General features: G+C 41.4%; 1 pseudogene; it reads left to right on the forward strand.

Moving 5' to 3' along the window:
* Window positions 1–477: 477 nt before the first annotated feature.
* On the forward strand, window positions 478–6349 carry LOC107969150 (small ribosomal subunit protein eS17-like; annotated as a pseudogene).
* The last annotated feature ends 14922 nt before the right edge of the window (window positions 6350–21271 follow it).

A 21271-nucleotide genomic window follows, 5' to 3' on the forward strand; every position in this document is an offset into this window, starting at 1 on the left:
CTATATTTGCAGAGGGGCTGTCTTCCAAGGCCCTCCAAGTACTTTCGCTGATCTTATCTGCTCTCCTTTCCACAGCAACCCCAGAGAAATTGTATTTACTTGTAATTAAGCTTAACCGCTGACCTCTCCTGCAGCTCTCCCCACTACTGTCTGCTCAACCATTTACATCGCAAAAAGGAAGACTAGCAAGGTGGAGATGGGGGGAGGCTTCGGGGAGAAGAAAGATCAAGGTGGAAATAATTTTTTCCAAGTGTTTCCTTTTTAAATAATATCCATTCTTTTTAAAATCTCCTTCCTTCCTTCTTTTCTTCCTTCCTATTCAACACTTACTGGGGATTCAGTACCAAGCCAGCATAGAGCTGTGTTCTGGGTTTTCAGGATTAGGAAGGTGTATAGAGATGTGTAGGCATAGGGAAAAAGTGAGAAAACATTTCTAGCTTGCATAGAATTCTGTTTTTCTGAAAGAATGGAAAAAAATATAGAAATTTCCTATGTTTTTCCTAAATCTCTTCTTTTTTCTCTTCATTTGCTAAGATACCTAAATTATTATTATTTTTAAAAAGACATAATTATCCTAATTACGTGACAGAAATTGACTATGCTTTAGGTACTAAAAGTGATGCTGCTTTGAATTCTACAAGCCCAGTGGATAAACAAAATATGGTATATTCATGTAATGGAAGATTATTCTGACAGGAAGAGGAATAAAATACTAAATGAAATACTACATTGTGGGTGAAATTTGAAAACCTTATGCTAAGTGAAAGAAGCTAGTTATAAATGACAACATATTGTATGATTCCACTTAAGTGAAATGTCCAAAGTATGCAAATTCAGTGAGACAGGGAGTAAAAGTGGTTGCCAAGGTTTGGGAGGAGAGATAAATGGGGAATAACAGCTGATGGGTTTAGAGTTCCTTTTGGGGGTGATGAAAATATTCTGGAATTACCTAATGGTGATAGTTGTACAACCTTGGAGTATATTAATCAAAGTGTGCCCAGCTCTTTGTGAAGATGACTCTTTATTACCATTTTGAATCTGTTCCCCTCTAACAACACATATAATCAAAAAGTCATCAGATTAATGTGATGTTTATTAAGAATGTGTAATAACATGAATAAATGCTTCTTATAACATGAACTTTAAAAAGTGGGTTATAATGTGGGGTTGCAGTGTGCACATAACCACTGAATTGTACCATTTAAATAGGTGACTTTTGTACTATGTAAAATATATTGCAATAAAGCTTTAGAAAACATTCTACAGGCCTGGTAGCAGAGTGTAATCTCAGGGTGGAGGTCACTCATAAATTTCATTCCAAATACTTCACAGTCTGTGTAAGGGGTTTGAGATGCCTCACTATTCTTTGAGATAGGAAACAACAAGGGTTTGGTGATGGGAAAAATCCTGAAAATAAGGCATTGGATGAGCAAAGTAGGAGATGGTTGGCATAGGATGGCACTGAGCCTTCATGCACACTGGAAGCATGTTTGCACATGGATCAGCAATACATATGCAGTGAGTGAGGGTGCACATGTATTGCCAGACAAGTAATGCATATGGGGACCTGGAGGTTGGGTAGAAATGAGGATCAGGAATGTAGAGAGGGGCTCTTCACTGGGTTGATAAAATAAATAATAATGCACCATGGCTGGGCACGGTGGCTCACACCTGTAATCCCAGCACTTTAGGAGACTGAGGCAGGTGGATCACCTGAGGTCAGGAGTTTGAGACCAGCCTTGGCCAACATGGTGAAACCTTATCTCTGCTAAAAATACAAAAATCAGCCAGGTGTGGTGGTGGGCACCTGTAATCCCAGCTACTCAGGAGGCTGAGGCCGGAGAATCAGTTGAACTCAGGAGGCGGAGGTTTTAGTGAGCCAAGATCGTGCCACTGCACTCCAGCCTGGGGAACACAGACAGACTCCGTCTCAAAAAAAATAAAAGCACCACAACTGAGGAGTTCAATTGCTTTTGAAGGTTAAAATATTGCAGAAAAGATTCTTAAAGCAGAGGCTGGGGAGATAAACCATCAAAAGAATAATGTAAGGCAAAATGTAATCAAGACTAGTGTGTTTCCCAAGTTATAAGTCAATAGGGAAGTGCAGTCACTTTTTTAAAAAATTAAAATTATTTTTCTATTAAAGGATATTATATAAATTAAAAATATAAACAGATGCATTTATTTCTATTGTTTTTTTCCTAATCCTAGATCTTTTGTTGTTATTTTAAAAGTTATATGCACACTGCAACCCAACATTGTAACCCACTTTTTTCAGTTCATATTATAAGAAGCATTTACTCATATCATTACACATTCTTAATAAACATCACATTAATTGAGTGACTTTTTGATTATGTGTGCTGTTAGAGGGGAGCAGATTCAAAATGACTAGTAATTAAAAAGTCATTTTTACAAAGAGCTAGGCAAACTTTGATTAATCTGAATGCTGAGAGAATTAATTATTCGTTATAAAATAAAACTCAACCTTAAAAAGCATGCAATGTTCTAGCCAGGGAGACAGGAAATACATTAAAAAGCTGAACAGCGCAGAGGCAGAATTATTATCTTTTCCTTACCAGTCTCACAGCAATGATTTAAAAAAAAAATTCTCAGGACGAGGGCAGACACAGGCTGGAACAAAGGAGTCAATTGAATTGTTGAATGGGGTTGTTTGAAACTCATAGCTGAAACAATAGTCTTGAAAGACAAGGTACCAGAGAGTGGAAAGGTTTTTTAAATTCCAAAAGCTGGCTTTAAACATCAAAAGCCGAAACCGGAAGGGAGCTGGGCATAAAATTTATCCACAAACCACAGAATAGGTAGGAATGGACAAGACTCGGCTGCCTCCTGAGACCTGTTTATTACTGAGATAAGAAGCCTATTCCAGAATGTAAATCAACTTTATCACTGTGAACACTGTTTAGTTCAGTTGGCACTGTTGTTGATTTGTGTGTGTGTGTGTGTGTGTGTGTGTGTGTGTGTGTTTGGTAGCAAGACTTTCTTGATGAAGGAAGCAATACGGTGATTTATGTGCTGACACCAACCAGACTTAGCTTGTTGCCAACCAGCACTTTGAGTAGCTCTGATGTAAGAGATAGTTTTACATTCCAAAAGGGGAGGGACCTGAGAGTTGGGAAAGGAAAGCAGGAGAGCAAGATACCTTGAACTTCCCTTGAGAATGTTCGGAGTGCTAATCCCTCTCCCCCTACCCCTGTTGGCTTCATGCCAGCAGTGGGGTGTAGAAAATGTGTGTTAGAAACCTCTGATAGGGCCTCTTTTACCAAGGACCAGCCAACATGGGCCGCGTTCACACCCAAACCGTGAAGAAGGCGGCCCAGGTCGTCACAGAAAAGTATTACATGCGCCTGGGCAATGACTTCCACACGGACAAGCGCGTGCGAGGAGATCGCCATTATCCCCAGCGAGAAGCTCCACAACAAGATAGCAGGCTATGTCATGCATCTGGTGAAGCGGATTCAGAGGGGTAAGATACCAGTAAGAGGTATCTCCATCAAGCTGCAGGAGGAAGAGAGAGAAAAAAGAGACAATTATGTTCCCGAGGTCTCAGCCCTGGATCAGGAGATCATTGAAGTAGATCCTAACGCTAAGAAAATGCTTTTGGACTTCAGCATTTGGCAGTCTGTCCAACCTGCAGGTCAGTCAGCCTACAGTTCGGATGACTTTCAAAACGCCTAGGGGACCTGTTTGAATCTTTCTGCAATACTGTAATATTTTCAATAAACCTGGGACAAAGGCACAAAACAAACAAACAAACAAAAATAAACCTCTGATAGGTTTGGTGGGAGTGGGGCCTGAGGCAAGAGGGCACTCGTGCCTTGCTCCCCAAGGTGTAGCCTAGGCAGACAGGCCCTTAGAGAGGCACACATGATGCCAGAACAATAGTCACTGTAGCTGCTTGAGTTACTCGAGGACTACCTCACAGTGTCCTAGCAGCCTTGAGGTCCAGAGATCTGGTGTGGGGGAGGGAGAAATATTGTGAGAGGGCTAGAAACTTTAGAGGCCTTGGGTTAAGATGAGGAGGGGGCAGAGTGGCGTGCCTCATGTTCAGAGGCCTTGGCAGTGTTGCAGGCATCTGTTACTGGAAAGGGGTCTCTATCCAGGCCCCAAGAGAGGGTTCTTGGATCTTGCGCAAGAAAGAATTAGAGGCGAATCCATAAAGTGAAAGCAAATTTATTAAGAAAGTAAAGGAATAAAAGAATGGCTAATCCATAGGCAGAGCAGCCCTGAGGGCTGCTGGTTGGCTATTTCTTGATTATATGCTAAACGGGGTGGATTTTTCATGAGGTTTCCGGGAAGGGGTGGGCAATTCCTGGAACTGAGGGTTCCATCCCTTTTTAGACCATATAGGGTAACTTCTGGGCATTGGCATGGCATTTATTAACTGTCAAGGTGCTGGTGGGAGTGTCTTTTAGCATGCTAATGCATTATAACTAGCATATAATGAGCAGTGAGGATGACCAGAGGTCACTTTCATCATCATCTTGGTTTTGGTAGGTTTTGGCCGCCTTCTCTACTGCATCCTTCTATCAGCAACGTCTTTGTGACCTGTACCTTGTGCTAACCTCTTATCTCATCCTGTGACTAAGAAGGCCTAACCTCCTGGGAATGCAGCCCAGCAGGTCTAAGCCTTATTTTACCCAGCCCCTATTCAAGATGGAGTCACTCTGGTTCACATGCCTCTGACACATCCACCACAAAGGTAGAGAGGAGAGAGCCACGTAGCTGTGATGGCTTGCAGATGAGAAGACAGCCCTGGGACAAAGGTAACCTCCAGTGCCTCTCTTTGTTATGGGGCACTTAACTGCTCTTGGCCAGGCACTGTGGCTCACACCTGTAATCCCAGCATTTGGGAGGCTGAGGTGGTCGGATCATTTGAGGTCAGGAGTTCGAGACCAGCCTGGCCAACATGGTGAAACCCCATCTCCATTAAAAATACAAAAAATTAGCCGTGCGTGGTGGCGCATGCCTGTATTCCCAGCTACTCGGTAGGCTGAGGTGGGAGAATTGCTTGAACCTGGGAGGTGGAGGTTGCAGTGATCTGAGATCTTGCCATTGCACTCTCCAGCCCGGGTGACAGAGTGAGACTTCATCTCAAAACAAAAACACCCAAAAAAACCTTAACTACTCTTTTTACCTCCTTCATTACCTGAAACTTAGATGTACTCTGCCAGCCCTGTTCCAAGGGGTGGAACTTGGAATTGACTAAGTATTCTCTCCTCAAAAAATGGGGGAGAACTATACTCAAAGTGAGTTGAATGGGCAACACTGAATTTTCTACTATTGGTGGAATTGGGGGCTTGAGAGTTAAGTTAGTTACGAGGAAATAAAAATATATTTCTGCACTCTTTAGGTTGTGATCCTATCAGTTAGGATAGGCTAGATTATGCTGCAGTATCAGATAATCCCCAACTCTCAGGCACATAGCATACATGGGGCAGCTGAGGCTTGGTTCAAAATCATCCTCACTTCAAGACCTATGCTGATGGAGCTGGAACTTGCCTTTTTGCAGAAGGAAAGACAGCTCTGGAGAGTCTCCTGTTAATGATTAAATGCCCCAGTTCAGAAGTGACACACATCACTTCTATTATTTCCACTCAGAGCATATTGACCTGTATCAGCCACAGTGTCCCACTCACGAGGGGGCTGGAAAATATTGTCCTTCTCTATGTTCAGAAGGTGGCAATCCAAAAATATTTGATAAACAGCGCTAATGACTACCCTAGTAGCTGTAAAAGTCTTACCCATTTCACATTTAGGGCTTCAGGACAAAAAACAAAACAAACAACAAAAAAAGCAAGATATATAAAGTGCTGTGGTTTGGGTGTGGTTTGTCTCTGACAAAACTCATGCTGAAATCTAATTGCCAATGTAGCAGTGCTGGGAGATGGCACCTTTAAAAGGTGATTAGGTCGTTAAGATAGGTTAATGTCTTTCTTCCAAGACTGGGTTAGTTCTACTGGGAATGGATTAGTTCCCACTAGCGCGGTTTGTTACAAAGCAGGGTTGACTCTCAGGTTTTGCCCTCTTTGAACACACCCACTTGCCTTTCTGCTTCTCTGCCCTGTTGGGACACAGCACGTGGCCCTCACCAAAAGCAGAGCAGATGCCAGTGCCATGCTCTTGGACTTTCCAGCCATCAGAAATGTGAGCCAAATAAACCTCTCTTCTTTTTAAATTACACATTCTCAGGTGTTTTGTTATGGCAATACACGACAAAACTTAGGCATATAGAATAGCTCTGTAGAGCATAGAACCTGAGGTTGAGTTTTGACTCACTTGTAAGTGGAGGTATGCTCTTAGCTAGCTTACTTAACCTCTTTGACATTTAGAGTTTCCCCAGGGTTGGTGTAAAAAGTATATGCAATAACTTCCTGGCATATGGAAGTGACACAATAAATAGCTATTATTTTTATCTTTTTTTGTTATCATTTGTTTCTTTTCCTGATAGTTTATAGTCCTAATTAAGTCAGAGTGTTGGTTAGTGGATTTCCAGCTAATTAAAGTCTTTTTTTCTTTTTAAAGTTTATCTTGGCCGTGCGTGGTGGCTCATGCCTCTAATCCCAGCACTTTGGGAGGCCGAGGTGGGCGGATCACTTGAGCTCAGGAGTTCAAGACCAGCCTGGCCAACATGTCTCTACTAAAAATACAAAAATTAGTTGGGTATGGTGGTGCACACCTGTAATCCCAGCTACTCAGGAGGCTGAGGCAGGAGAATTGCTTGAACCCGGGAGGTGGAAGTTGCAGTGAGCCAAGACTGTGCCACTGCACTCCCTCCTGGGTGACAGAGCAAGACTCTGTCTCAAAACAAAACAAAACAAACAAAAAGTTTATCTTAAAAAATATACAGTCAGACACTTATATTCAGCCAACCACATGTATTTCCGGGGGTGGCCCTCTGGGCTCATTTTGAATAACGGATATCTCATCCCCCATCCTAGAATGTCCCTGTGCCATCAGAAACAGTGGGCGGTGACTAAGGAGTGGTCTACATTTGGTTTTGTGTGCTATGTGGTTGGTAGTAAATGGAAATGATTGCTTCTCCTGCCCTACCCAAACCCACGACTAACAAATGTGAAATTAAGTAAATAACAGAGAGGGCTATGAGGGAAGTATAGCAAGAGCACAGGCCCCTGCAACCTCCATGGTGTTAACCCTACACCAGTATCAGTGTGATTCACAGCTGACCCTGTCAGGATTTCCATGAACAAATGGACCTACCACCTCTTCAGAACAAATCCAGACAGTCCATGTCACATATTTTGGTTTAGGATGTGGAAAGGTGCCCACCAGAACCTGGAAACAGCAGGACTGCCCATTTCCACTTCCTGCTGGTGTACTCTGGGGTTTTAGCATGGACTAAGGGGCAGAGGGGAGTGGAGGGCTTGCTTTCTCCCCAGCTGTCTTTCAACATAGCTCTCTCCTCTTCTCTGACCACTTCCCTCTCCCACTCCGACTCTAGGCCTCCACCAGGAAGGTGGAGGAAACCACGGGCACCCGACTCAGAGAAGGGTTCAGGTACCTCCTTTCTTGTGCCCTTCCCTTCTCAAAAAAGAGGTTTGGATTTGGGCAGCAATGAAAGGAACACTTCTGGAAGGCACACTTCTCTCAGCCAGAGTCTGAGTGTGTGTGTGTGTGTGTGTGTGTGTGTGTGTGTAGACAAACCCTGAGTTCTTTTTAATCACTGGGGACCAAGTACTATAGTTGTACACAAGATACGAGACACTGTCTAAAAGTAACCATGAAGGTGAATAGGCTTGGCCTGAGGCAAAGTGATGTTTTGTATAGAGAGGGTTACTGCTGTTTCAGGATATCCCTTGCCAAGCCCGATTATGTTGTAAATTGAACTCCGACAGAGAAGGAGGACACTTTGTGAAGTCAGTTGTGTCATCAGATCACCCATCCTCCAAACCACCCCAGGAATAAAATAAAACAGAGGCACAGAAGATTTTTTTTCTATAGCCCAATCCCCAGTACACATTCTGCCGAGGGAATAAAAAGTGTCCTTCAAGGAAGGACAGCCTCAGAAATTGCGTTCTCTTTTAAAATTAATTTTAAAATTCACTGGCAAGGGTGGGGAGAAAATCCTTTAGCATACCTTACAAAGCACAGGGTAAGGTCAACCATAAATAGCAGAGTCCCTCTCCTAACTTAGTTTGAAGGAAGGGTGAGACTGAGAGGGCGAGGCAGAGAAAGACACATGGAATAAAAGAAAAATTTCACAGAAAAGGGACAGCTGCATGCTGAAATAAATTAGACATACCTGCAGAATGGGAGTTTGGACTTCCCACAGGACACAGATGTCCTTGGTGAATCCTGTCTGGAAATGATGTTGGAAAGGTGAGATTCCAGCCTGCACAGAGGTTCTCTGCCTCCTAAAGCAGCAGAGCAGAACCAGGGACAATTCCTTAGGTTTACAAGGTAAAGCCCGGAGTGAGCAACTGTTAATCAGGAAACCAGCACCAGGGTTGACCAGCAGCCTTGGAAATTGTCTGGGCCAGGGTGAAATTGTGTGTGTGTGTGAGTGTGTGTGTGTGTGTGCGCACACGCGCATGCATGTGATTATTCATAGATACATGAAAGTTAGGGAGGGGTTGAAAAGTCCTTGATACCAGAAATGGAACCTGGGGCAGGCTCAGGTAAAGCTAACTGCCCCCTCTTCCCACTGAGGCCCTGTTCTGAAGGTATGGGAAGAGGGAGTTGTGTATAGAAAGCTAATTTTCTGATCTGCCCACTCAGGGTAATGAAATGTTGCATGTCATTTAGTTGTGTCTGGTTGGATCTGGTGTCTCTCCCTACACTATCTAAAGGCCTTTTTTCACCTGTGACTTTATGGAGACAGCAAAATGATTCATTGAGAGTGACTGTACCCACACTATTGAGACCTGTGACCTGATGGCAATTTGTATAATGTGACTATAAGCATTGAATTCAATAAATAAATGTATTGTTTTATTACAATGATGGTTTGAAATGTCACCATTTTTTTCTGACTACAAAATTAACCTATGTTCTTCAGCATGGCTTAATGGTAATCCTCACTTTCATCTCCCTCAGGGTGAGCAGGACAGGCCAGGGGTAGATAAGAGCCCATCACTAACCTTGTGTACATGACCTCTCTTTTTTGGTTAGGTGTTTCTGCCTCACTTTCTGATTCACTGCAGCACCCTGAGCTTATTTATGTTCCGGTTCTGCATAGCAATGATCACTCCCTCATCTAGAGACTTAATTGACTGTAGACCGATGCAAGAACTCTTGGGAAACACGAGGCAGCACTGCAGGGCCCTGTGTCTACTGTGATGCAAAGGAGAAGGGAGAGATGCTCCTCACATGCCTTTTTGTGCAGAACATGTCAAGTCAGGGGTGACGGCAAGCGAGGCCCTGCATTGGCACTTGGAGATCCAGGGCATCTAGAGGGCCTGGGATTGTGCCCAAAGCTCTGGCTCCAGCTGGAGAAGCAGCGGGAAGAGGCCCAGCAGCAGAAGGCTGCCCTTGGCATGGACAGGACCACCTTCAGTGCCAGCCCTTCCTTGCTTCACAGGGAAGCATAGATAGAATTGAAGGAAGTTGTTGTGGTTTGAACATATGTGTACCTCCAGAATTCATATGCTGGAACCTAATACCCAATGTGATAGTATTAAGAAGTGGGGGCTTTCCGAGAGTGATTAAGTTGTGAGGACTCTGCCCTCATGGGTTAGTACTCTCATAAAAGCAGTTGAAGGGAAAGCCCTAGCGCCCTTGTCCTTCCATCTTTTCTGCTATGTGAAGACACAGCAGCAAGATTCTAAGATTCCAAAATCTTGGAAACGGAAAGCACCTCCCACCAGACACTGAATCTGCTGGCACCTTGATCTTGGGTTTCCCAGCCTCCAGAACTGTGAGAAATAGATTTCTGTTCTTTATAAATTACTGAGTCTCAGGTATTTTATTATAGCAGCACAGACAGACTAAGACAGGAGTGAAACAGGGAGGACAATGGCAGGAGCAGCTGAGAGGGCCTCCTCATCAGCACATAAGAACTCCTTGGCACCTCCCCTAAATAACTGGTGGGGTGGGGGTGGCTGTGGGGGTGGGGGGTGAAGCATGGAAAGATGGAAGGCCCGCAATAGCTGGCTCAAGCTGGAGCCAGAGAAATACTGCTTATGTCTGTTCACCTGACCTGCCTTAGCGCTCCAGGCCGAGGGGGCTTTGGATACACAGGCTATCACTTCAGGGCTTTTATATAAAATATGTAACAAAAATATTCAATTCTCCCTGTTTGCAATTATTTTAGGCCCACCATTTACATGCAGAGTCTTCCTTCACTATGTTTTATAGATTGTAGAAACATAAAGTAAAGGTGTGGAGCCAATGGGGATGAATTCAGAACAGACCTGGGTCTGGCCATTACTCACAGATGCTGTGAAAAATTAATCTTACCAGGGTCTTAGGGGTGATCAGACTCAGTGGCGCTGATCCACACTTACGAAGTTCATAAAATACGATGTAAAAACAAAGATGCTCATTTATTAATGCACATTGAGATTTATATCCACCAAGGTGACCAGGTACGCATGACCCTTGGACTACAATTTCTCTGATGGAAAACGACTGAGGAAGCTCATTTATAATCAGAAGCATTCCAGGTGAGTGTAAAATCAGACCAAGAATTGGTTATGGGATTCACCTGTTACTGGCAGCTGGCTGAGCTAGCCTGAGGCATCTGTCTCCACAGTGGGGACATGTATGCAGGTCAGAATGGAGAACGGACACCATCTCTAATAGGCCGTGCTAAGTTGGGCACACCCCATGCTTGCTTCTGTTGCTCTTTTATTTCCAACTCCCTGCCTGCCTACCACATTACTTCTCGAGGAAGGAAAGCTAATGTTCCAAAAGACGGTGCTATCCCAGTCACTAAAATAAAATGTAGCAACTCATCAATTCACCAAATAACCAATTTACCAAATTACTGATTCACCAAAACCTTGATTCTATTAACTGCCTATGGCGCTTATAACAGATTGTTTGTATGAAATTGCTTTAATAGTCTTTGAAGATTTATTTTCCATTTTTGTTTGGTGTGGCTCACAGGAGCTGCTTCACCTCAGCTCTCTCCCTAAGAATTTATCAGGGCTTATTTGAATGTTCATTTCATGTTTTTCACCTTTTAGGGCCTTGCACGGCTTGTATAGCATTTTATATGTGAATGGGTGAGCTTGCCCTTCAACACAGATTATGACCTTCTCTAGTTTTGAGGCCTTATGCCTAACTTGGATTTTAGCCACATTCCTAAATTTGTATATAGACCCCATTTCTTGGAAAGAATTTTTGCTAGTTTCCACATATTTCATGGATACATAAAAATTGACATGCAGACAAAACTTTGTTCAAAAGACTGACAAAGTCAGCACAAATAGGGAAGGGCAAATTGATATAAAACTGTTTAAAGGGCAAACTCTTCTTTCATGTATATGATATCAAATGAAAGAGTTTGAAATTTGAAACATGCACAAAGTATTTATTTGATTGAGCTTATTCACAAAGCCATTATTAAGAGTAATAGGGAAGGCATGTAATGCATTGGCAAAGAGAAATCTATCTTATTTTTCATAAATTCCTTGACATTTAAGATGTGCAAAATGCACAACATTTGAAATACCCAGGATCTTCTCATTACTTAATGATACAGACCAAAAGTGCCAAACACACTAGGATTTGGCCAGCCACAGTGACTCAATGGTAGCAAATTGGCTTATGGTGAAATTGCTGCAGTTCTAGACATGGCTTAAAGTACTAAATTTGGCAGTTTGGGGTGAATTAATCTTTCAGCAAGTTAATATCTGACACATTGGCTTTTGGTGAATTGGTCATTTAGTGACTTGACTTTTGGAGAATTGATCTTTGACAAATTGGCTTTCATCAAATTTAATTTTAGTTCTTCCTTGGATTTATTATCCTCAGTTAAGTTAACGTTAAATCTTCTCTAGCCTTGGGCATTCCTAGTTCTTTAAGATGATTTAGCAAACTCTGAATGAATCCTACTACACTGATCTTCCTGAGGGCAAGTATTTTTAACTTCTTGAGAAACATGTCACTAACACTTGCCTATATTGTTTATCAGTATTTTGCCCTCCATTTCCTTGATGCTACTGAGCAATTCATGCCATACAGAGTTAAGGTATGTGATCTTACCGCTAATCAGTTCCTGGGGTCGCTGCAGACATTGATTTTCAATGGGGGCCATACTTCTGGGGGGTGCGTATTTTGGACATTTATGGAAGCATTTTTGTCACAATGACAAAATTGTGGGTCAACTAGCATTTTAGGAAGTGGGGGCCAAGGATGCTGGACTTCCTGAAATGCAACTGTTCTGTGTCCCATATGCCTTTGGAAAATCACAATAGACATTTTTATTGATGAAAATCTTACAGATTACCTGTGCCTGGAATGTAACTCTGTTTTACATATAAACGTAATGTGTTTTTTGCATGGTTTAATATATACTGAAATTTTTAGGATCATAACTATTGTGGGAATCAAGGCAAGATGATATTTTGTTTTGTTTAGAACTTTAAGCTGGGCTCAGTCGCTCACGTCCATAATCCCAGAGTTTTGGGAAGCCAAGGTAGGAGGATTGCTTGAGCCCGGGAGTTTGAGGCCAGCCTGGGCAACATGGAGAGACCCCATCTCTACAAAAAATTAAAAAATTAGCCCGGTGTGGTGGCATGCACCTGTGGTACCAAATGCACAAGAGGCAGAGGCAGAAGAATCACTTGAGCCCAAGAGGTTGAGGCTGCAGTGAGCCATGTTTGTGCCACTGCACTCCAGCTTGGGTAACAGAGTGAGACCCTGTCTCAAAAAAAAAAAAAAAAGAACTTTACCAAGAATTTTGGAAATGCATGTTTCTGACAGCAACCCTTCTCATAATATTGAATCACCAATTTAACTGCAGCTATATCCCTTGTGTTCATAATGATTTTAAGTAAAGGTGCAGGCACCTGGCCCTTTGCTATGTCTTCTAGGGCAGCTGTGTACTAGAATTCACATATTTAAATATATTTTATTATCCACTACTGTCCTTTTATTTTTCTTTACATTGTAGGTAGGACATTATATTTATTTTAAAAATTATATGTGTAGGTAGGTTATATATCTAAGAACTTCATTTCTAGATAGCAAAATGAATATTATGAAATATTTCTTACAAAAGTTAAGTATTATGTGTGAAAGGGTTGAGAAGCATGGTCTTACACTAGCTTTCTCTCTGCACTGCTCCATTTTCAGATCCTGGTACTCTGCTTCTTTCTGTTTCTCTAATTGCTCTGAGGGGCGGAAGGAGCTTTGTAGTCAGCCTAGGCTTTGGGGCAGGAAAGAACAACCTCCGAGATGAATTGACCTGGCAGAGTGCTCAGAGGCCTCAAGGTCATTGACTTCCTGTGTTGTAACATAAAACATCTTCCCCTCCGGCACCCACCCACTGACACCTCCCCATCACAGCCTGGCAGCCAGAAGGAGGTTTCCCTGTGAAAACATTTCACTCCCACTGGTGAAGCAGCAAAGGGATGGTGTGCTTTAAGAGAACACCAAAACCCTGGCCAAGCCCAGTGTGTCTCTACTTTGGGGCTTTTGGCTAAAAAGTACAATATCTCTCAAAAATGCCTGTATAAGCATGTCAACCTGGAAGGAGTAACCTGCTAAAGCTTCAGCATTTATGACCTGAGATGATTAGGCTAGCCAGGCTGTGGGCAAGAGAGGGCAAGCCTCTGCAGAAACTGTCTCTGCGGTGGGAAGGGAGAAGGGCTGGCCTGGGGACTAGTCAAGAAATCTTGCTGGTGTGGGCCCTGCAGAGGTCACCTGAGAGGGTAGCATGGCGGGGTGTGGGAGGGAGACACAGACTTCACCAAGAGGTTGCCAAAGGCTACTTCTGAGACATGCCACTGCCAGGGAGGGAGACAGACTGTTTCCCACAGGAATATGCCTGGGAAGCTGATGTTACCACCACATTAAGGTGGGGTTTGCATAAGGATAGAAGGAGGGGAAAAGCAAATAGTTATCTCTGTTGCTGGAGTCAGAGGGGATTTTTATTCTTTTCCTTTTCTTTTCTACATTTCACAGACAACAGGGAGTAAAAAATACATACACTGGCTGGAGTCTGGCTCTACGGTCACACTGCTTGGGTGTGAATCCCAGAGCTACCACTTAGGAACTGTGATCTTGGACAAAATACTAAACCTGTATAAGTTATTTCCTCCACTGCAAAATGGAGATAATAATAGAACTGATGTCATAGAGGAGATTGGAGCACAAATGAGCCAACACATATAGAGCACTGTGGTCTTCAATAGCTAAAATGACTACGGTGACCATAACTTTGAGGGAGTGAGTTTCTCTGGGAATGTTCTGGCTGAGCCATGCCTCGAGTGGAACCTTCAAAGTGGTCACTGTGTGTATCATCTTGGGCCTGACTCTCCTACTCTAGGGAGCCACAGGCTTTTGGTGCTACAGACACCTGGTCAAGTACTTTCCTGCCCTGAATAAACAAATAAATGGTACCAGCCCAGCACTAGAAGCCCAGGAAGTGGGTGGCAGAAGCAAAGCAGGATAGAATGGGCAGCCAGTCTGGAGAGGGGTCACTGAGGAGAGAAATGGCCACTTTGGTACCAGAGCAGGCCTTGGGCAAACTTGTGGCTCAAAGAAGTTGGTCATCAGTGTCCTCTCAATATCCCTTTCAGCCCTACCTTCCACCTTGTTTCTTTTAAAATGATGATTTTATGGGCCAGAGTAACAGAATATTTTTATATGGGATTTTTCTCTTTACCTTCCAATAACTATCAACACAAATCCTAACTATAAGTTGGCGCATTTTTTTTATTTTACTTTATTTATTTATTTATTTATTTATTTTTTAGGCAGAGTTTTGCTCTTTCACCCGGGCTGGAGTGAGGTGGTGTGATCTCGGCTCACTGCAACCTCCGCCCTCTGGGTTCAAGCAATTCTCCTGCCTCAGCCTCTCAAGTAGCTGGGATTACAGGCACCCACCACCACCGCTGGCTAATTTTTGTATTTTTAGTAGAGACAGGGTTTCCCCATGTTGGCCAGGCTGGTCTCGAACTCCTGACCTCAGGTGATCCGCCCACGTCGGCCTCCCAAAGTGCCAGAATTACAGACGTGAGTCACCGTGCCCGTCCAGCTGCATTTATTTTTAAATACCATTCCCCTCAACTTTTTCACCTGAAATTTTCAGACTATTTTACTTTGGGGATTATAATTTTTTTGTCCTCTGTTAAATTTAACTAATATTACTGAGCATGGGTTATGTACTGGATGACAGTAAAGTTCTAGAACTGAACCAGTATGGGCTCTTAGGGTTTACTTCAGGCACACCAAATGTGGAATTCAGGTGGCAAGAAGGGAAACTTGCTTCCTATTGGGCAAGTCAGTGGAGGCTGTGCTACCAAGTCCTGAGACTAGGGAACATGCGTGAATTCTAGGCTTACAGGGATGTGTGAGCGTGGGAGTGATGGGATGTGGGGTGAGATAGGCAGCTGAGATTCACATGGAAAATGCTGAAATAACTCCTACCTTCATCATTCAGAACTCTCCTGCCTTTTGAATTGCTTCTGTTTCATCTTCAGACTTCTCACAGAACTTTCTCTCTACCACTTTCTCTTAACTGAAAGCTGATCATAGTTAAGGACCCGTTTCCTTTATTGCTCTCCTAAGTAGAAGCTTCTTATCTCAGACTCCACACACTGCAAGACTCAGAAATTTAATTTTGTAGTTTACTGGGTGCAGATGTCTCCAGGGGCTTGTTTCCTACTAACCAAACTTGCAGGAGATTGGTGTACAAATCTGTATCGCAATTTTTCCTTTGCAATGACCAGTGACTTCTAGGGCATCCTGCCTGGCACATGGGGTGTTAGTAATTGTACTCGTCAGTAATGGTGGCTTGCAGAATATTGAAGTTATTAAAGTTTCTGTTTCTCTCATGTAAATGAAATTTAGATATGGACAATTAAAAGCTGATATGCTGGCTCTGTGGAATCATCAATGCTCCTGCCTCCTTCAATAAGCCATCCTTATTGTGTGGCTTCTATTCACAAAGTCACTTCAAGTTCACATGTTAGACATTGCCTCTCCAGCCATTGAATCCATCATTCTGGCAGGAAGAAAAAGGAAGGAAGAGGCCAAAAAGGACGCCCAGCTGATTCAACACTCCTTTTTCAAGGGCTTTTCCCCGAAAAGCCCTATGTATTAGAAGCTAGAATTTAGTCGTAGAGTTACCCAATCGGTGTAAAGAGAAGCTGAGAAATTCAATTCTTCAGCCAGACATATCATCACTCCCTCTTCTCTCAAAATCAGAATTATGCTACTAAAGAAGCAGGAGAGAGAAAGAACATTGGGTAGACAGCTACCAGAATGTTTCAGCTGTTGCTTTCTGGGTCAACTTCTTAGGAACTGAATAGCAATGAATTGAGAACTTCCCACACCCACATAAGATTATTACAAAGAATATCCCACTCATATGCCACAATTCCACAGCAACTTGCTTAGGTAGAGTGAATAAAGGTAACTTGCTAGGAGTTTTGGGGGTAGCTTAATCAACCCATTGCAATCAAGAGGAACATCATGTAGTAATTTGTTTTATCTTAAAAATGTATACAGATTTTACATTTTACTCCTTGGTATTGCTGTGTTTACATTCATATTTTAAACTCAACTATATTCTGGAAATACTGATATTCCAGAAAGTTGAAAAGTCTGACTTTCCAAATTTTTTGAGTACTTCAGGGTATGCATGATCCAATTTGAGCTTTCTTTGGTTACCTTCTAGTATTGAGTAATGGTCACTTTGATTGAAGTTGGACACTTCCCAAGATTACTTGCAGCAGCACAATTGTGGTGGTGGTAAATGCTTTCATAGTGTTTTATGTATTTATTAAATTATATTTTATAGTATAATTTACATTTATTTAGAAAATAGATGTCCTATTTGTAGGCTATCTTGTTAGTTTTCATACCCTACATTCTCTATTCCCCCATAGTGATTGGCAAACTTTTTCCATGAAGAGCCAAATAGTGAACATTTTTGGCTTTGCAGGCTATACAGTCTGTGTCAAAACTATTCACTTCTGGCATTGTAGTGTGACAGCAGCTATCAACAATGAATAAATGAGCTGGGTGTGGGTAGATTTTAATATAATTTTATGTATAGTAACAGGCAATGGGGAAAGAATTCTGGGAAGGTGGCAGATTAAGAAGCACCAGGAATCTGTCTCCCCACCTAAAGACAGCTGTATGCCAGTATCTTCCTATTTTGGAACTCTGGAGTCTATCAAAGGCTTGCAACTTCCAGGGGAAGAATAGGATGGTAAATTGCAGTGACTTTTGGCCAATTTCAGCTTTTAAGCACAGTAGAAACTACCATCCCCCATCCCTAGCCCCCTGGCAGGCAGCTGGAGCAGCTGGCTTGCAGCTTGTGGGAGCCAGAGTGAGAAAAAAAAAAAGAAAAGAAAAGAAAAAAAAAAAATTCCTTGTCTTCTAACATCAGGGATCTGTACTCCAATCACGGATTACTGATTCTGATCACAGCCATTGTTGTTGCACCTCTCCCCATTGTTGCATGCCCCTCCACCTCTGGCTAGAGTGATTTTCAGGAGACTTAAAGGGCCAGTGTCCTTTTCCACATTCATTTTTTTTCATTTTGTCTTTTTGAGAGCTAAACTAGGACATTTAAAAGTAACTGCATGTATGGTATAATCAGAAAGTGACTGCACATATTCAGGGAAAGGTGTAAGCTCAGCAAAGACCTGAGAAAACCTTAAGTTTATACCTCAGGCTGATCCTTGGCACAGGGAGAGCCTAAAAAAATTTTTTAACCCCCAAAACAATGAATAAGTTAACAAAACCCAGAAAACCCTGAAGAAGGGGGAGAATCTGATTTTCAGGGTTATCACATTATTAGCTTCCAATGTTTTCAACAGAAAATCATAGGCATGCAATGAAAAAAAAAAAAACTATGGCGCATTTAAAGGAAACAAAATAAACAGAAACTTAATGAAAAAAACCTAATGGTAGACCTACTAGGCAAAAATTTTTAAAACAACCATTTTATTTTATTTTGAGACACAGTTTCGCTCTTGTTGCCCAGGCTGGAGTGCAATGGCACAATGTCAGCTCACTAGCAACCTCCGCCTCCTGGGTTCAAGCGATTCTTCTGCCACAGCCTCCCAAGTAGCTAGGATTAAAGGCACACACCACCATGATCAGCTAACTTTTGTATTTTTAGTAGAGGAGGGATTTCACCATGTTGGCCAGGCTGGTCTCAAACTCCTGAGCTCAGGTGATCTGCCCCCCTTGGCCTCCAAACGTGCTGGGATTTCAGACGTGAGGCATTGTGCCTGGCCCTAAAACAACTGTTTTAAAGACACTCAAATTACTGATGGAAGATACGGGGAAAGTCAAAGAAATAGTGTATGAACAAAATGGAAATATCAATAAAGATATTGAAAATTATAAAAGAAACAAGATATTCAGGAGATGGAAAGTGTAATAACTGAAATAAAAAATTTACTAGAGGGATTTAGGGGTAGATTTGAGCAGTTAGAAGAAAGAATCAACAAACATGAAGACAGGACAATGACAATTATAAAATCTGAGGAAGAGAAAGAAAAACATCTGAAGTAAAGTGAAGAGAGCCTAAGGGACCTGTGAGACACAAATGAGTAAACAAACATATGAAGTCCCAGAAGGAGAAAAGAGAGAGAAAGGGGAGGAGAGAATATTTGAATAAATAATGGCTGAAAACTTCTCAAACTGGATGAAAGACATGAAAATAAACATCCAAGAAGCTTAACAAATGCTAAGTAAGATTAACTCAAAGAAATCCACACCAAGGCACATTATATTCAAATCTTGGAAAGATAAAGACCGAGATAATCTTGAAAGCTTCAAGGGAGAAATGACTCATCATACACAAGGGATCCTCAATAAGATTATGAGTGTATTTCTCATCAGAAACTTTGGAGGCTAGAAGGCAGTGGGCTAATATGTTCAAAGTGCTAAAAGAAAACATTGTCAACCAAAAATCCTACATCCAGCAAAACTATCCCTAAAAAGTGAGGGAGAAATTAAGGCATTCCCAGATAAAAGCAGAGGGAGTTTCAGACCATTAGACTTGCTCTGCAAGAAATGCCAAAGGGAATCCTTCAGGTTAAAGTGGAGACACACTAGACAGTGACTTGAAACCATCTGAAGAAATAAAGATCTTGATAAAGGTCAATACATAGGGAATTATAAAAGTTGATATTATTATAGCAATAGTTTGTAACTCTACTGTTTGTTTTCTACATGATTTGAGAGATTAATGTACTTTTAAAAATTATTAGTCTAAAAACTAGTATTATTATACTTTGGTTTGTAACTTCACATTTTGTTTTCTATATAATTTAAGAGACTATAATAGATTTATTAGTTTATGGTTTGGGGCACAAAATGTATGAAGATGTAATTTTTTGACATCATCAACCAAAAGGGGTGGGGATGGAGCTGTAAAGGAACAGAGTTTTTACATCTTATTGAAGTTAAGCTGGTATAAATTCAAATTAGAGTGTTATAATTTTAGGATGTTAAGTGTAATCACCATCGTAACTATAAAGAAAAGAGCTATCAATACATGCAAAAGGAAATTTAAAAAGGAATTTGAACACTTCACTACATAAAATCAACCAAATACAAAAAGAAGATAGCAATGTTGGAAATGAGAAACAAAAAGTTATAAGGCATATAGAAAACAAATAGTAGAAAGACAGAAGTAAGCCCCTCCTTACCAGCAGTTAATTTAAGTCTAAATGATTAAACTCTCCAATCAAAAGACAAACATTGGCAGAATGGAATAAAAAAACCCACAGGATCCAAATATAGTTACAGTCATGTGTTGCTTAATGTCGGATACATTCTGAGACATGTGTCGTTAAGTGATATCATCATTGTGTGAACGTCATACAGTGGACTTACACAAACCTACACAGAATAGTCTACTACATACCTGGGGTACCTAATATATAGCCTATTGCTCCTAGGTTACAATCCTGTACGTCATGTTACTGTACTGAATACTGTAGGTGATTATAACACAATTGTAAATATTTGTGTACCTAAACATATCTAGAGAAGGTACAGTAAAGATACGGTGTTATAATCTTATGAGACCACCATCCTATATGTGGTCCATCATTGACTAAAAGGTCATTATGCTGCATATGACTATATAGTCTGTCTACAAGTGACTTACTTTAGATCCAAAGACACAAATACATTGAAAGTGAAAAAATGAAAAAAGACATTCCATGCAAATAGTGACCAACAGAGAGCAAAGGTGACTATATCAGACAAAATAGACTTTAAATCAAAAAAGTTTACAAGAGACAAAAAGGGCATTGTATATTAATAAGAGGTTTAATATAGCAAGAAGATACACCCATTATAAACATTTACATACCTACCTAATAACGGACCACTAAACTATGTGAAGCAAAAACTGACAGAATTAAAGAGAGAAATAGACAGTTCTAACAGAACAGTTGGAGACTGCAGTACACCATTCTCAGCAATGGATAGAACAGACAGAAGACAACAAAGGCAATAAGTACCTTAAACAACACAATAAATCAACTAGATCAAACAGACATATCTAGAGCACTCTACCCAACAACAGCAGCATACACATTATTCTCAGTTGCACATGGGGCATTTTCCAGGATAAACCGTAGGTTAGGTCATAAATTAGGTCAAAATGTGGTATATACATGAAGCAGAGTATTATTTAGCCTTCAAAAGGAAGGGAATTCTGACATATGCTACAACATGGATGAACTTTGAGGACGTTTTGCTCGGTGAAATAAGCCAGTAACAAGAAAACAAATATTATATAATTCCACTTACATGAGGCACATAGAGTAGTAAAAATCAAAGAGACAGAAAGTAGAATGGTGGTTTCCAAGGGCAGGAAAGAAGGGATAAGAAAGAGTCATTGTTTAAGGGGTATAGAGCTTGACTTTTACAAGATGAAAAAGTTCCGGGGATGGGTAGTGGTGATGATTGTACAACTTTATGAATATATTTAATATCACTTAACTGTACACTTAAAATGGTCACGATTATAGATTCTATGCTGTGTTTTCTCTTTCTTTCTTTTTCTTTTCTTTTTTTTTTTTGAGACAGAGTTTCATTCTATTGCCTAGGCTGGAGTGCAGTTGCATGATCTTGGCTC

The sequence above is a fragment of the Pan troglodytes genome, chromosome 1 (assembly GCF_028858775.2).
Source record: "Pan troglodytes isolate AG18354 chromosome 1, NHGRI_mPanTro3-v2.0_pri, whole genome shotgun sequence".
NCBI lineage: Eukaryota > Metazoa > Chordata > Mammalia > Primates > Hominidae > Pan > Pan troglodytes.